This window comes from Microcebus murinus, chromosome X (assembly GCF_040939455.1).
Source record: "Microcebus murinus isolate Inina chromosome X, M.murinus_Inina_mat1.0, whole genome shotgun sequence".
NCBI lineage: Eukaryota > Metazoa > Chordata > Mammalia > Primates > Cheirogaleidae > Microcebus > Microcebus murinus.
The window spans coordinates 108,348,444-108,366,452 of NC_134136.1; positions in this window are offsets into that span (position 1 = coordinate 108,348,444).

An 18,009-nucleotide genomic window follows, 5' to 3' on the forward strand; every position below is an offset into this window, starting at 1 on the left:
TAAATAACATTAAAAGTGAAATGAAAAATCAACTTTGTCTGGGCAAAAGATAACAGATGTGTCCAATAATAAGCACATTAAAAGCCTGGGAATAAAAAGCTGGGTAATGAGATTATTTGAGAGATAAGAATTTGAAAATCTACCTACACCATGAAATTTAGAAGGTCATATATACCAAGCATGGAATGTATGCCCAGAAAAGAAGTGATGAAACTCAAAAACATAGAGGAAAGGACAAATTTATGGAAACACACAACCTCCGAAGACTCAGTGACAAAGAAACATTATAGAATTCCTGAATGGCCCAACAACAAACAGTGAGATTGAAGCAGTAAAAAAAAATCTTCCAACAGAAAAGCCCCAGACCAGATAGATTCACAGCTGAATTTTACAAGACCTAGAAAGAAGAGCTGGCACCCATACTCCAAGAATTATTCCATTACATCAAGAAGGAAGGAATCCTCCAAACGAAACTCATTCTATGAAGCCAGTATCACCTTGATACCCAAGCCAGGAAAGGACACAACAACAACAAAAAAAGAGAACTACAGACCAATATCCATTAAAAATATAGATAAAAAAGTCTTCAATAAAATACTAGCAAACTGAATTCAACAGCACATCAAAAAATATCCACCATGACCAATTAGGCTTTTTCCCGGGTATGCAAGGATGGTTCAACATATGGGAATCAATAAATGTGAGTCACCACATAAACAGAAGCAAAAGCAAAGGCCATAGGATCATCACAATAGTTGCTCTTTGAGGTATCTCCATATTACTTTCCACAGAGGTTGTACTACTTTATGGAACCACTAGCAGTGTAGGAGTGTTCCTATCTCTCTGTATCCATGCCAACATCTATGGTTTTGGGACTTTTTGATAAAACCCATTTTCACTGGAGATAAGCGATATCTCATTGTGGTTTTGATTTGCATTTCCCTGATGATTAGAGATGTCTAGCATGTTTTCATATGATTGTTATCCATTAGTCTATCTTCTTTTAAAAAGTTTCTGTTCATGTCCTATACCCACTTTTTGATAGGGTTATTTGATTTTTTTCTTGCTGATTTTCCTGAGTTCTAAATAGATTCTAGTTTATGTGAAAGTAAATTACTAGAGACAAAAATAGATTAGTGGTGTCACGTGCTCAGGGTAGGGGAAATGGGTAGTGACTATTTTATCAGCATAATATATAATTTTGGGGGGGAATATAATGAAAATATTTTGGAACTAGATATGGGTGATGGTTGAACAGCATTATAAATGTACTAAATACCACTGAACTGCAAAATTTAAAATGGTTAATTTTATGTTACGTGAATTTAAGCTCAGTAAAAATTCATTACTGGTATAGATGTTAGAATTAACAAATGGAACATTGAAATATTTATTATGATAACACCTATATGTTCAAAAAGTTAAATAGCATTTTGAAAAATATAAAAATGAACCAAGTCAGGCTTTTAGAGATGAAAATTAAAATGTGTGAGGTGAAAAATATACTACATTTAATTAACAACAAATTAGATATGGCAAATGAAAAGATTAGTAAACTAGAAGGCCTATGAATAGAAATTATCCAAAATGAAATACAAAGAGAGAAAATAATCCATATAAATAAGCAGAGACAATAGTGACCTCTACAGCAATTATTATAAGTGTAATCAGAGTCCTTGAAGGAGGAGGGAGGCAGGAAAAAAAAAATCCAAGGAACTCTATGAATCATAAGTACCAGAAGAAAATTAAAAATACACAAAAGTGTGTTATAATTGAATTGTTCGAACATAGTAAATAAAGAATTCTTTTTTTCTCCATTTGTTTTTATTTGTATATATTCATTGGATACCAGTACAATTTTGCTACATTGATATATTGCATGGTGGTGAAATCAGGACCTTTAGAGCATACATCACTGAAGCAATACACATTGTACCCACCAAGCAACCTCTAATCATCCACCTTCCTCCCAATCCCCAAACAACTCTGAGCCATCATTGTCCATCATTCCACACTCTGCTTCCATTTATACACATTATTTAGCTTCCACTTATAAGCGAGAACATGTAGTAATAGTCATTCCGTGTCTTAGTTGTTTCACTTATGATAATAGCCTCTATTTCCATCCATGTTTCTGCAAAGGACATGATTTGATTCTTTTTTTTTTTTTTTTGGCTGAATGGTTTTCTTTTTTTTTTTTTTTTAATTTTTTTTTTTTTTGGCATATTATGGGGGTACAGATTTTAAGGTTTCAATAAATGCCCATTTCCCCCCTCCCTCCAAAAGTCTGAGTCTCCATCATGACCATCCCCCAGATGGTGCACATCTCACTCATTATGTATGTATATATCCGCCCCCCTCCCCCCTCCCACCTGCCCAATATCCTATTACTGTAGTACCTATATGTCCACTTAGGTGCTACTCAGTTAATACCAGTTTGCTGGTGAATATATCTGGTGCTTGTTTTTCCATTCTTGGGATACTTCACTTAGTAGTATGGGTTCCAGCTCTAACCAGGAAAATATAAGATGTGCTATATCACCATTGTTTCTTAGAGCTGAATAGTACTCCATGGTATACATATACCACATTTTATTAATCCATTCTTGGATTGATGGGTACTTGGGCTGTTTCCACAGCCTTGCAATTATGAATTGTGCTGCTATAAACATTCGAGTGCAGGTGTCTTTTTTGTAGAGTGTCACTGGATCTTTTGGGTAGATGCCCAGCAATGAGATTGCTGGATCAAATGGTAGATTCACTTGTATCGCTTTAAGGTATCTCCATATTGCTTTCCACAGAGGTTGAACTAGTTTGCAGTCCCACCAGCAGTGTAGGAGTGTTCCTCTCTCTCCGCAACCACGCCAGCATTTATTGTTTGGAGACTTTTTGATAAAGGCCATTCTCACTGGAGTTAAGTGATATCTCATTGTGGTTTTGATTTGCATTTCCCTGATGATTAGAGATGTTGAGCATTTCTTCATATGTTTGTTGGCCATTCTTCTGTCTTCTTTAGAAAAATTTCTGTTCAAGTCCTTTGCCCACTTTTTAATGGGGTTATTTGATTTTTTCTTCCTGATTTTCGTGAGTTCTAAGTATATTCTAGTTATCAGTCCCTTATCGGATGCATAGGATGCAAAAATTTTCTCCCATTCTGTAGGTTGTCTGTTTACTTTCATGACTATTTCTTTGGCTGTGCAGAAGCTTTGTAGTTTGATCATGTCCCATTTATTTATTTTTGTTGCTGCTGTGATTGCCTTTGGGGACTTCTTCATAAACTCTTTGCCCAGGCCGATGTCTAGGAGAGTGTTTCCAACTTTTTCCTCTAGAGTTCTAATAGTTTCATATCTTAGGTTTAAGTCTGTTATCCAGCGTGAGTTGGTTTTTGTGAGAGCTGAAAGGTGTGGGTCCTGTTTTAGCCTTCTACAGGTGGCTATCCAGTTTTCCCAGCACCATTTATTGAAGAGAGATTCTTTTCCCCAGCGTATGTTTTTGTCTGCTTTGTCAAAGATTAGATGGCTATATGAGGATGGTTTTATATCAGGATTCTCACATCTGTTCCACTGGTCAATATTCCTGTTTTTGTGCCAATACCATATTGTTTTAATTACTACAGCTTTGTAGTATAGTTTGATATCTGGCATATTAATGCCTCCCATTTTGTTTTTGTTGCCTAGAATTGCTCTTGATATTCGGGGTCTTCTTTGGTTCCATACGAAGCGTAAAATTATTCTTTCTATATCTGTGAAGAATGCTGATGGGATTTTAATGGGTATTGCATTGAATCTGTAAATCAGTTTGGGTAGTATAGACATTTTGATGATACTGAGTCTGCCGATCCACGAGCATGGTATGGATTTCCATCTGTTTACATCCTCTGCTATTTCCATCCTCAGTGTTTCATAGTTCTCCCTGTAGAGGTTTTTTACCTCCTTGGTTAAGTATATTCCTAGGTACTTTAATTTCTTTGTTGCTATTGTGAAGGGAATTGAGTCTTTGATTTGGTTCTCAATGAGATTGTTGTTGGCGTATATGAATGCCTCTGATTTCTGTGTATTGATTTTGTATCCTGAGACTTTACTAAATTCATTGATCAGTTCCAGGAGTTTCTTGGTTGAATCCTTGGGGTTTTCTAGATACAATATTATATCATCAGCAAACAGTGAAAGTTTGATCTCTTCTGCCCCTATTTGGATACCTTTGATTCCATTTTCCTGTCTGATTGCTGTAGCCAAGACTTCCAGCACTATGTTGAACAAAAGTGGAGATAGTGGGCAGCCTTGTCTGGTTCCAGTTCTAAGTGGGAATGATTTCAATCTTTCCCCATTCAGTATGATGTTGGCTATGGGTCTGTCATATATGGCTTGTATCATTTTTAGGTATGTCCCTTCTATGCCTATTTTCTTAAGTGTTCGTATCATGAAAGGGTGTTGAATTTTGTCAAAAGCTTTTTCTGCATCTATTGAAAGAATCATGTGGTCTTTGTTTTTGCTTCTGTTTATGTGGTGAATTGCATTTATAGATGTACGTATGTTGAACCATCCCTGCATCCCTGGGATGAAGCCCACTTGGTCGTGGTGGATTATTTTTTTGATAAGTGTCTGGATTTGGTTAGCTAAGATTTTGTTGAAAATTTTTGCATCTATATTCATTAGGGATATTGGTCTGTAGTTTTCTTTTTTTGTTGCATCCTTTCCTGGTTTTGGTATCAGAGTAATATTCGCTTCATAAAAGGTGTCGGGGAGGTTTCCGTTCTTCTCGATGTTGTGGAATAGTTTCTGCAAGATAGGTACTAGTTCTTCTTTGTAAGTATGGTAAAATTCAGGTGTGAAGCCATCTGGACCGGGACTTTTCTTTTTAGGGAGATTTTTAATTGCTGTTTCCATTTCAGCTGTTGAGATTGGTCTGTTCAGGGAATCTATTTCTTCCTGGTTGAGCCTAGGGAGGCTGTGTGTTTCTAGAAATTTGTCCATTTCCTCCACATTTTCCAGTTTGTGCGAATAAATATCTTTGTAGTACTCATAAATTGCATCTTGTATCTCTTTGGGATCAGTTGTGATATCTCCTTTTTTATTCCTGATGGAGCTTATTAGAGATTTCTCTTTTCTGCTTTTCTTTAGCTTAGCCAATGGTGTGCCAATTTTGTTTATTTTTTCAAAGAACCAACTTTTTGTTTTATTAATCTCCTGAATAGCTTTCCTGTTTTCAATTTCGTTTAGTTCTGATTTGATCTTGTTGATTTCACTTCTTCTGCTGGGTTTGGGGTTGGTCTGTTCTTCTTTTTCCAGCTCTTTGAGTCATTACATTAGATTGTCTATTTGTGATCTTCTTGTCTTTTGGTTGTAGGCATTTATGGAGATAAACTTTCCTCTCAGAACTGCTTTAGCTGTGTCCCAGAGGAGTTGATAACTTGTCTCTCCATTGTCATTTTCTTCATAGAAGTTTTTTATTTCCATCTTGATTTCTTCATTTACGAAGTAATCATTTAGTAGGAGGTTGTTTAATTTCCACGTTTTTGTGTAGAAATGTGAGTTTCTGTTAGGGTTGATTTCTAGTTTTATTCCACTGTGATCTGAGAAGGTACATGGTATGATTTCTATTTTTTTAAATTTCTTGAGATTTTCTTTGTGTCCTAGGATATGGTCAATCTTAGAGAATGTCCCGTGAGCTGATGAGAAGAACGTATATTCAGTGGATTTTGGGTAGAATGTTCTGTAGATGTCTGTCAGACCCAATTGTTCTAGAGTTTTGTTTAAGTCCATTATTTCTTTATTAATTTTCTGTTTGGAGGATCTGTCTCGTGCCGTCAGTGGGGTGTTGAAATCTCCGGCGATTATGGAGTTGCTATTAATCCATTTGCTTAGCTCCAGTAAGGTTTGCTTTATGAATCTGGGTGCACCTAAGTTGGGTGCATATATATTTAAAATTGTTATCTCTTCTTGTTGGACTTTGCCCTTCACCATTATATAATGACCCTCTTTGTCCTTTACTACTTTTGTTGGTTTAAAAACTAAATCGTCTGAAATTAGAACTGCCACACCAGCCTTCTTTTGGCTTCTATTTGCTTGGAATATTGATCCCCACCCTTTTATTTTTAGTCTATATGCATCCTTGCAGGTTAGATGTGTTTCCTGAAGACAGCATATACTTGGCCTGTATTTTCTTATCCATTCAGCCAGCCTATGTCTCTTGAGTGGAGAGTTTAAGCCATTCACATTTATTGAGAGAACTGATAGGTAAGGTAGATTACTGATCATTCTGTTGGGTTGGATGTTGTTGCTATGATTTCTGTCTTGAGCCATTGTAATATCTGGCCTTTAATATCTTTGGGTTTTGGTTGTTTTTATATTCGTGGGTTATTATTATGATGTTCCGTGCATAACGCTGTTTTAAGTACTTCTTGTAGGGCTGTTCTTGTCTTGGTGAATTCTCTGAGCCTTTGCTTGTCTGAGAATGTTTTTATTTCTCCTTCATATACGAAGCTTAGTTTTGCAGGGAATAATATTCTAGGCTGGGCATTGTTTTGCTTCAAAAGAGTGAGAATGGGGCCCCAGTCTCTCCTTGCTTGTAAAGTCTCATTAGAGAAGTCTGATGTTATTCGAATTGGCTTTCCCTTCTATGTTACTTGCTTCTTTTGTCTTACAGTTCTTAGAAGGGCCTCTTTAGTTGATACTTTGGTCAGTCTGATGACTGCATGTCGTGACGTCTTCCTGTTTGCGTTGAAACTCCCAGGGGTCCTCTGAGCTTCTTGAACTTGTATATCAAGATTTTGAGCAAGGCCTGGGAAATTTTCCTCTATTATATCTTCAAACAGCTTGTCCAACCCTTGAGTGTTGTCTTCTTCCCCTTCTTGTAACCCTATGACCCTCACATTAGGTTTCTTCACATAATCCCACAGCTCTTGTAGGCTTTGCTCTTTTCTCTTGTTTCTCTGCTCTATTTCTGTGACTGATTTATTTAATTGGAGGGTGTTATCTTCAAGCTCTGAGATTCTTTCTTCTGTTTGATCTACCCTGTTCTTGAGACTTTCCACTGTATTTTTTAGTTCCTTGAATTGATCCTTCATTTCCAGGAGTTCGGTTACACTTTTCTTCAATGTGTCTATTTTTTTTCTCATATCCTGGAGGCTTTTTGTGGTTTCTTGGTGTTGGTTATTGAGTTGTTGTTGCAGCTGGGTGAGTGTTCTTATGTTTCACATACGAAATTCCTCTTCTGTCATATTGGTTGCCTGATTTTGGTTGGTGTCTGTTTCTAGGGGGCTGGTGCTCCTCTTTGGGGGGGTGTTTTCCGTTTGGTTCTTCATATTTCCTGAGTTCTTTCGCTGATTTCTTCCCATGTCGATCAGTTGTTGTTTCTTTCCTTAGGTTATTGTTTGGGTATTCACACACCTTGTTTAGTTTCTGAGGCGTTAGGTGGTGCCTGTGGGTGAAATTGGACCACTCCCTGTATATTGAGTCAGTGGGTGCCGTGGAAAGGCTGTGCAAGATGCTGTCCCTGTCAGTAGGTGGCATTTGCTTGGAGGAACAGGCTATGGTGTTGATTTTGAGTCCTGTGATCAGCTCTCGTTCTGGGCGGAGCTGGGTTGGGTAAGCCTGCCCTCAGGCCGTTAGCAGGGGTCAAAGTTCTGTTCTCTGCTTCCAGGGAAAGCTGTCAGGGCGGGGCTGGAATGGTCCCGCTCAGCCAGAAAGTCTGGGTGTGGGGGTGGGGCTGTCTGAGACCCGCAGTCTGCAGCAGGCCTCGCTTCTTTCCACCCTCCCCAACTCCGCAGCTACTCCTGGGCCTCTGCCAGCAGGCCAGACCACAAGCCACCAGGCCTCCCCGGACTGTGATGCCGGTGGGGAGGTTCCCTGCACAGGAACGCCACCTGGGTTGGGCGCACGGCCTCCTCCTGGGAGGAGGGTTGCCCTCTAGGATGCCGATCCGCCCCTGGAGGCACACAGACCTCAGTAGGCTGTTCACATATAACCCTTCTGTGCCCCGGGCAATGCTAGCCCTCGGTGCAGGGGATCTGGTCTGCAGGTCCGACCTCTGGGTCCCAGAGTTCAAACTGTATTCCCACCAGGGAGAGGATTTCCGGTCCTAATTCACCCACAGGGAGCCCAAGCTGGGTCTATGTCTCTCAGCCTCTGAGTCGGCACCGTTTTCCTGGGAACACGGTGCCAGCAGCACCTAGGAGGGCGGGCGGGGTCCCAAATGGGAAGGTCCCGTTCCCTGGAGGTGCCTCCGGCTGGTGGCTGTATTGTCTCTCTGGGCAGCCGCGGGTAGGGTCGGCGGAGGGGAGGGGGAGGCAATATGGTGCCTGCCGCGAGGCTCGGGTCCGTGCACAAGGAGGTGCCTGGAGGAAGTTGGGAACCTGGTGCCACGTCTGCTACAGGCTCATCGTTGGCAGGCGGCGGCAGTCTCTGGGCTGGTGTCCGCAGGTCTCTCCACCCGCTGGGGAGCCCACCAGCAGTCCCGAATGCAGGGGAGGGGAAACAGCAATTCCACCTACCCTTGCCGCTGGTCTCCGGGCTGCTCCGGTGGTCTCAGCCTCCAGTTCTCCTCCGCAGCCTCCTCCCGTGGAGTCTCCCGGGGTCTCTGGTACCCCTCCTTCAGGCCCTTGTCCGCTGTGTGCTCGTCTTCTTGCTTCTTTCCTCTAGTTTCTGCTAGAATCTGTCTTTTCTGCAGAGACCCTCTGTCTGGCGGTGTTATTCGTCCGCCATCTTGCTCCGCCCCCCTGAATGGTTTTCCATTGTGTATATGTACTATATTTTGTTTTTCCAATCCTCTGTTGATGGATACTTGGGCTGATTCCATATCTTCACTGTTGTGAATAGTGCTGCAATAAACATATGAGCACAGATGTCTTTTTGATTTACTTATTTCTTTTCCTTTGGATACACACCTAATAGGGGGGTTGCTGGATTATATTGAAGTTCTGTTTTCAATTCTTTGAGAATCTCCATACTGTTTTCCATAGAGGTTGCACTAATTTACATTCCCACCAACAATGTATAAAAATTCCCTTATGTCCAAATCTTTACCGACATTTGTTATTTTTGTCTTTTTAATAATAGCCATCTAAAATGATATCTCATTGTTGTTTTAATTTGCATTTCTCCTTTGGTTTTTTGTTGTTTTTGTTGAGTTATTTGAGTTCTAGATGTTAGTTCCTGTTGGATATATAATTTGTGATTTTTTTTTTATTCTGCAGGTTGTTCACTCTGTTTATTTCTATGACTGTGCAGAAGCTTTGTAGTTTAAAGTCTTGTTTGTCTATTTTTTTGTTTTTGTTGCCTGTGCTTTTGAGGTTTTTGTCATGAATTCTTTGCCTAGACCAATATCCAGAAGCGTTTTCCATAGGTTTGTTCTACAATTTTTGTAGTATCAGATCTTATATTCAAATCTTTAATCTATTTTGAGTTGATTTCTATACAGGGTAAGATATATGGATCCAATTTCATTCTTCTGCATATAGCTATCCAATTTCACCCCATCATTTATTGAAAAGGGTTCTGTTTCCCCAGTGTATATTCTTTTCAACTTTGTCAAAGATCTGTTGGCTGTAAGTATGTGGCTTTTCTTCTGGGTTGTGAATTCTTTTCTATTGACTTTTGTCTTTTTTTTTTTTTTTTTTTTTTTTTTTTTAATACTGATACCATTGCTGTTTTGGTTACAAGTAGTTTTGCCTTACAGTATTTTCAAGACAGACAATGTGAAAATTTCTGGCTTCATTATTCTTGCTCAAGATTATATTGGGGCTCCTTTTGGTTCTATATTAACATTACAATTTTTTTCTAATTCTGTGAAAAATGACATTTATATTTTGATAGGGATTTCATTGAGCCTATACATTATTTTTCGGCAGTATGGTCATTTTAACAATATTTAATTCTTCTGATCCATGACCATGGGATGTTTTTTTCCATTTGTTTGTGTAATCTATAATTTCTTTTATCAGTGTTATGTAGCATTCCTTGTAGAGATATTTCACATGCTTGGTTAAATATATTCCTAAGTATTTTAGTTTTTTATAGCTATTGTAAATAGTATTGCCTTCTTGATTTAGTTCTTGGCTAGGCCATTATTGGCATATAGAAATGCTACTGATTTCTGTTGTTTATATTGTATCCTGAAAATTTACTGAATTCATGTGTCAAACCTAAGAGATTTTTAGTGGAGTCCTTAGAGTTTTCTAGATATAAATTCATATCATCAGAGAACAAGGATAATATGACTTCCTCTTTTCCAAGTTGGATGCCTTCATTTTTTTTTTTTTTCTCTTCCCTGATTTCTCTGGTGAAGTTTTCCAGTACTAGCTTGAATAAGAGTGGTGAAAGTGGGCATTCTTGTTTTGTTCCAGTTCTTCGGGGGAATGCTTTCAACTTTTCCCCATTTGGTATGATGTTGGCCATGGTTTTGTTGTGTTGTTATTTTGAGATACGTTCCTTCATTGCCTAGTTTGTCAAGGGTTTTTATCATGAAGGGATGCTGAATTTTATTGAATACTTGTTCTACGTCTACTGAGATGTTCTTAATTCTGTTTATATAATGCATTTCACATTTATTGATATTCTTATGTTGAACAATCCTTGCATTACTGGTATAAAACCAACTTTATCATGGTGTGTTATTTTTTAATGTGATTTTGAATTGAATTTGCTAGTATTTTATTGAGGATTTTTACTTCTATGTTCATGAGGGATATTGATCTGTAGTTTTATTTTTGTTGCATTCTTTCCTGGCTTTAATATCAATTTGATACTAGTTTTGTAGAATGTATTAGGGAGGATTTCCTCCTTCTCAATCTTTTGGAACAATTTTGATAGGATTGGAATTAGTTCTTCTTTTTAGGTTTGATAGAATTCAGATGTGAATTCATGTGGCCCTGGACTTTTATTTTGGGGGGGATTTTTTTTTGTTACTGATTCAATCTCACTACTCATTATTGGTCTGTTCAGGAATTCTATCACTTCTTTGTTCCATCTAGGGAAGTTAGATGTTTCTAGGAATTTATTCATTTCTTCTATATTTTCTAGGTTGTGAACATATAGTTGTTGATAATAGTCTTTGATTGTATTTTGCATTTCTGTGGTATCAATTGTAATGTCTCCTTTTTCTTTTCTGTTTATTTGGAACTTTTCTATTCTTTTCTTAGTAGTCTAGCTGGTTATCTATTTTTCTCTTTTTGAAGAGCCAACTTTTTGTTTTGTTGATCATTTCTATTGTTTTTTGGTCTCCATTTCATTTATTTCAGCTCTGATCTTTGTTATTTCTTTTCTTCTGCTTACTTTGTGTTGTGATCTTTCTTACTTTTTTGATGTAGGCATTTAATACTATAAACTTCCCTCTTAGCACTGTTTTTACTATATCACACAGGTTTAGGTATGTTGTGTTTTCATTTTCATTCATTTCAATTTGTTTAATGACTGTCTTAATTTCTTTGTTGACCCAGTGATTCCTTGCTCAGGGGCATGATGTTTAATTGCTGTGTATTCACATAGTTTCTGATGTTCCTCTTTGCATTGATTTCTAGCATTATTCCACTGTGGGTAGAGAAGATATTGGATATATATTTTTTTAATTTTGTAAAATTTGTTAACTTGTTTTGTGGCCTTATATGTGGTCTATCTTGGAGAATATTTCATGTGCTGATAAAAAGAATGTATATTTTGTAGATTTAGGTAGAATGTTCTGTAAATGTTTGTTAAATCCATTTGATCTAAAATCCAATGGAAGTCTGATGTTTCTTTGTTGGTTTTTCTGTCTTGATGATCTGGCTATTGTTGTGAATGGGGTGTTAAAGTCTCCAACAATTATTGTATTTTTATCTAGTTATGTCTAGTAACATTTGTTTTGTGAATAGGAGAGCTCCATTGTTGGGTGCATACATATTTAGGATTGTATTCTGTTTTTGAATTGATTCCTTTTTCAATATATAATTACCTTACTTGTCTTTTTTTACTGTTTTTTATTTAAGTCTTTTATCTGGTATAAGTTTAGCAACTTCTGCTCATTTTTGTTTTTCACTTGTGTCAAATATCCTTTTCCACCCCTTTATTTTTAATCTATGTGAGTCTTTATGAGAAAAATGAATTTCTTATAAGCAGTGTATAGTTTCATCATGATTGTCTTTATTCATTGTGCCAATCTATATCCTTTAATTGGAGCATTTAACCCATTTATGTTCAAGGTTAATATTGCTATATGAGGCTTTTTTCCCGTCATATTGTTAATTATTTTCTAGTTGTTTTATAAATTGTTTCTTTTTCTGTCTTTTTATGACTGTGTTTTGATGAAATTCTGTCACATTGCCATTTGATTCCTTTCTCTTTCTCCTTTATGGGTTTGTTTTATAAGGCTTACAAGTTTTACATTTTTGTTTGTTTTCTTGATGGCAGATATTGACCTTTCATTTCCGTGTTTAAGACTACTTCGATCATTTCCTGTAAGGTTTGTTTAGTGGCAATGAATACCTTCAATGTTTGCTCATTTGGAAAATATTTTATTTCTTCTTCATCTATAAAGTCCACTGTTAGTCTGATCCAGTCTCCATTGATAGGTGACTAGACACATTTCTCTTATAAATTTTGAAATTCTGTCTTTCACTTTGACTATAGGCATTCTCAATATAATATGCTGTGGTAAAGTGCTATTTGCAGTATATTTGCCTGGGGATCACTGGGATTCCTCTATTGAGATGTTTAACTCTCTTACTTGGGAAGTTTTCCTCAATTATTTCCTTGAATACCTTTCTAAACTTTTTGATCTCTCCTCCCCGTTGAGAATATTGGCAATTCATAAGTTCAGTAACTTTCTTTAGTCCCCTGTGTCTTGAAGGCTTTGTTCATTCTTTTATATTCTTTTTTTTTTTTTTCTTATTTTTTCTGACTGGATTATTTCCAAAGTTCTGTCTTCAATTCTGAAATTGTTTTTCTTGGTGTAGTCTGTTATTGAAGCTTTTGGATGTATTTTGTATTTCCTTTAATCGGTTTCTCAGTTTTATAATTTCTGTTTGTTTTTTTAACATATATCCCACTCTTTGTTAAATTGCTTATGAGTACCATGACTTGATTTTCTGATTTCTTTTTATTGATTTTCAGATTTCTATTGCATCTCATAGAGCTTCTTTAAAATCAACATTTCAGATTCTTTTTCTGGCATTTCAACTTTTTTATTGGAATCTATTGCTGGACGATTGTTATGGCCTTTGGTGGTGCCATATTTCCTTAATTTTTCATGTTTCCTGTGTCCTTCTGTTGATATATGTGCATCTAGTGTAGCAGTAACTTATTCTAATCCTTTAAAATTGCTGTCATAGGGGAGAATTTTTTCCTGAAGATGTATATATTATTCTTGGTTGAGTAAGACACTATGGCTTTGATTTTTTATGCCTGTGGTAGTGTGATCTTTATATGATTTCTTCAGCAATACACAATATCATGGTATCTGTGATTTTCTCAGTCACTTAAGGTATGGTTATTAGTTGAAGCTGTGAAGAAATTTTTCTTGGGACTTGAACACCAACTGTGTCAGTTTTTTGGCTCCAGTGGTGGCAGCAGTGATCTGAATGTGCCTGTTTATAGGACTCAGAACAGCTTATGCTGACACTGGTGCAAGTGAATCCTGGGGGGACAAATCTTGGGCATCTAGGTGGGTTGCTCTGAAGCTAGTAGTGGTAGTAGTTGTCTGGGTGTGTGGACATGTTCTCAGGCCCTGGGCAGCTGTTTTGATGTAAGTGATGGCAGTAGCCATGATAGAGCCACCCACTGGAACCCAAATGGTCTGCGTTCCTGTTGCTGGTAGCTGAAATGGGTTGAGCAGTCTAGTCTCCATTCCCATAGCCACTCATAGCAGTACAGTGGGTATGGTTCTAAGTGTGCTTAGAAGGGCATTGTGTTCCCTGTCTCTCCACAGCTGTGTGGCACCTGTAGTCATATGGCCTCAAACTTAGCCCAAGAGTAGGGTGCAGCCCAGTGTTAAATTCTCAAAATGGTACCAGCTGTGGCCCTGTGATTAGAGAGGGCAGAGCCCCACTCAGGTGAGCAACATGGGAAAGAAGCTATGGGGAGTGTCGTTCACTTGTGTCTCAGACTTACATCAACCTGTTGCAGGGCAGTATGTATTGTCCTAGGTACACATAGGAAAGCCTAGTTCCCATGTCCTTACTCAGCTAGGTGGCAGCTGCTGCTATTTCAGCCCTAACTTGTCCCAAGGGCAGGATGTAGTTCACTATTAAATTCTCAAATGGTACTTTGAGCCTGTGACCAGGGAAGTCAGGGCCCCTTTCAGACAAGCAGTGTGGGAAGAAGCTGTAGGGGGAAAGAGGAACTCTAAAAGGCTGCAAGAAAGACATCATGTTATGAACAGAGGAACAAAAATAAGGATGATAGTAGATTTCCTTTTAGAAACATGGCAAGTAAAAGACAGTGGAGTATCATCTTCAAAGTACTGAAAGTAAAGGAGCAATCAACCTAAAAATCTATTCCCTTGAATAAACCTTCAAAATAAAGGTGAATGAAAATTTTTTAGGCATATAAAAGCTGAAAGAGTTTGTCACCAACAGACCTACACCACAAGAAATTTTAAAGGGAGTTTTTTAGCAGAGAAAAAATGATACTAATTTGAAATGTGGATATAAGTAAAGCAATAAAGAGCACCAGAATGGTAATTATTTTGGTAAATATGTAAGACTTTTTTTTTAAATGTCTTTAAAACTAATTTACTATTTAAACAAAAATAATAACATTACATTGTCTAGTTTATAGTATATATCTAAGTAACTTGTATGGTAATAATATTACAAAGGTCAGTAGGGGAGAAATGGATACATATTATAAGATTTTATTCTATATGTAAAACATATTATTACATTAATATACACTGTAATAAATTAAAGATAATAAATGGTAAATTGTTCACCTAAGTCCAAATATAAGTACCAAACCCCTTCTCTTTCCATTGTATTAGTGCTAATGCTTACTTCAGAGCCACCATCTCTCTCCTAATGTCACAGATTTTTTTTCCTTTAATTAACAGAAAATTACAATTTCTAGGTTGTCACATATATAAGTAGGTACTCAATAGAAATTAAAGTTTGTTTCCTTTTTTCCCTAGCTTAATGGGCAGGAGCTCTAAACAACTATTTTCCACTATTCATGAAATCAGTCCACGCAAAGGCCAATTTCAGTCTACAGTGTATATAGGCGAGAAAGAAGGAAAGGAAATAACCCATTTTACCCATTAAAACAGTATATTCACACATGATATGCCTTGGGGAGCTTTTTTCTTTAATTCAAAGGAATGACTCTTTAGTACCAGAATGGTTTGGATGATAACAGGAGAAGGAAGAACAGCAAGTACTGTTCTTTATAAGGTCATTCACACTACTCTTCTACTCTTCCATTTTTACAGCATATGCTAGATGTTACTGACACTGGAGTAGCAAAACAAGAAATGCAAAAAGTTTTATTTTTAGTATACACTACATTGCACTTTATAGCACTATGCAAAATATTTCCTTTATAGGCCTGAAGGCACAACAATGCATTGAAATTAAAAAAATAAAAAATAAAAACTCATGTGTCAAATTAGAATGCTAGTTTTCGCTCGTGCCTGCTAATTCATTTCTGTGTTTTTTTGTTGGTTTGTTTGGCCCACCTCCTTTATCTACAGTTTGGCTTCAAAATTAAGAAGGCACAGGGACTAGACATATGTTTAAATATCTGTAAATAACTGTTATTCTGGAAGAATTAATACCATGTATTGATTTGTTTTTCAAAGTCAACCTTGACAGTTTTAAGGTTGGAAAAAATGATTAGTTTGCATAGATTCTTCATTTATTTTCTGTGTCTTTGACTATAAGCTTTTGATTTTGCTAATAATAAAAATGTATATCTACAGTAAATAACTATTTTAGAGATTTAGTCAGAGTTTTAAATCTAGGGAATATCTTATAGACTAGTTTTACTATAGTCACTGTGAACACTGGTGAAATGGAAAACATTATGAAATAGTTTTAATTGCTTTTATTTTTATTGATATATCATAGTTGTTCATAATTTGGGGATATATGTGATATTTTAATACCTGTATACTGTATGTAATGAACAAATAAGGGTAATTGAGATACTCATCATCTGATTTAATTGCTTTTAATAACAATTATAGCAGGGTATCTGAGACACAGATTGAATGAAAATAAGAATGTTGTAATATTAGCTGAGGTTTTCTCAATTGTATTAAGATGTTGATATCTTAACTACAGCAATATATTGATAGTAGAAGTTACTTCGACTATACTGAAGGATGTTGAAGCACATATTTTAGTGCTAGTGAAAAATATTTGATATTTGAAATTTCTTAATGCTTCTATATTTTTATTCCTCAACTTTATTCTTCATTATACTTTATCAGTTGAATATTATTAATCATTGATTATATACTATTTGCATGTCATCATGTGTCAATCCAAGTGCTAAGTCCTCACTTTTTTCTTTGTTTTAAAGCTCAGAGTTTAAATGTGAACCAGTATGAAATCTAACTTGAAACTTTTCAGGTTTCTTCTTTTTAATAAAACATTGGTTTAAACTAGGACATCCATTTTAGAATTCAGTAAGAAACAAACTTAAAAAGACTATAACCTATGTCGTTGATTTGTACATTTGATTCTTCTTCCAACGCATTAAATTACAAGGCATATCTATTCTAAAATTTAATCCTTTTGTGTTTTTAATATAAAATATTTGAAGTTTCACATTTCTTTGCTATAGTCAAGAACTTTGACATTGTATTCTATTTTGCCTTATTTAATCATTTTCTATTCCATCTTATTTCAAAATTTGCTTACTATAACTTACTAGTTTTGATTTCAGAACATGTTAATAGGTCCTGCAGTTGAAAAATTCATTTAACAGATAGCATTAAAAATAGGCCGTAGTAGCAAAATAAAGTAGGTAATGAAATTTATATAAAGAAATATTTTGTTTACTTTCATTAGAAGAAATCCTATATATTCTTACTGATTATTGAAAAAATTCTACCCCTGTTATTTATGGTTTCATCAATTGCTGTGACATATGGTCAGAAATATACTTTCATTGAAATGGACTCAATTTTTCAGTGGTGGTGAAAATAAAGCAAGTAAATATTGAGGACTTCCATTACAACCCTGTTCTAACTATCTAAAGTCACTGGTAGGAAAATTCCACTAGAACAATGGCTGGTAAGAGTTTGAAATATTTACCTATTTTCAGCTACTTTCTGTGACATCTTGGAACTCTGTGTCTAGGAACATGTTACTGTTAGTCAATGGCTATGTCCAGAACTATAGGAATGCTACTGTACTCAATATTTCAGAAGAAGCCATAAATGGAACAAAATTTTTAAAAGAGTTCTTATGTTTCCTTTCTATGTACAGCTCTTATGGATTATGGCATTATCCATCATCTATCTATCTATTTGTATCTATCTATTATCTATCTATCTATCTATCTATCTATCAGTTAATCCCTTTTATCATTTACAACAGAATTTTAATCTTGAAAAATGTATTTCAAATACTTCAAATTTTGTAAATTTTAAGGAAATTTTAATGAAAAATCTTCTTACACAATTTCTGTATCATCCAGACTTCTTGTTTCTTGTGTGTGTGTGATTATAATGTGTATAACATTTGAATTACAACTTTTTATTTCTTGTGATAAACAAGATTAATTTGAAGAACTTCCTTGTAATGATAATCCCAAGCCATTTAAATTGATTTTTAGATTTTTATATTTTTATTACTTTCTTTTGTTTAAGGAGAATGAAAAATGGTTTTTGAGTGATAGGAAGAGAAAGTTTATGGTGGGTTAATATAATTTCTTAATAACAATATCAATTACAATTTTGTAGAGAAAAAATATGTTAAAATTCTATTTTAGGATTGCTATGTAATTTATTAATCCATACTCTCATTCTAGAAAACTCAATGATATACAGATTATCACTAATTTGTTCTTTATCACCATGGACCTTACTATCAGTCAT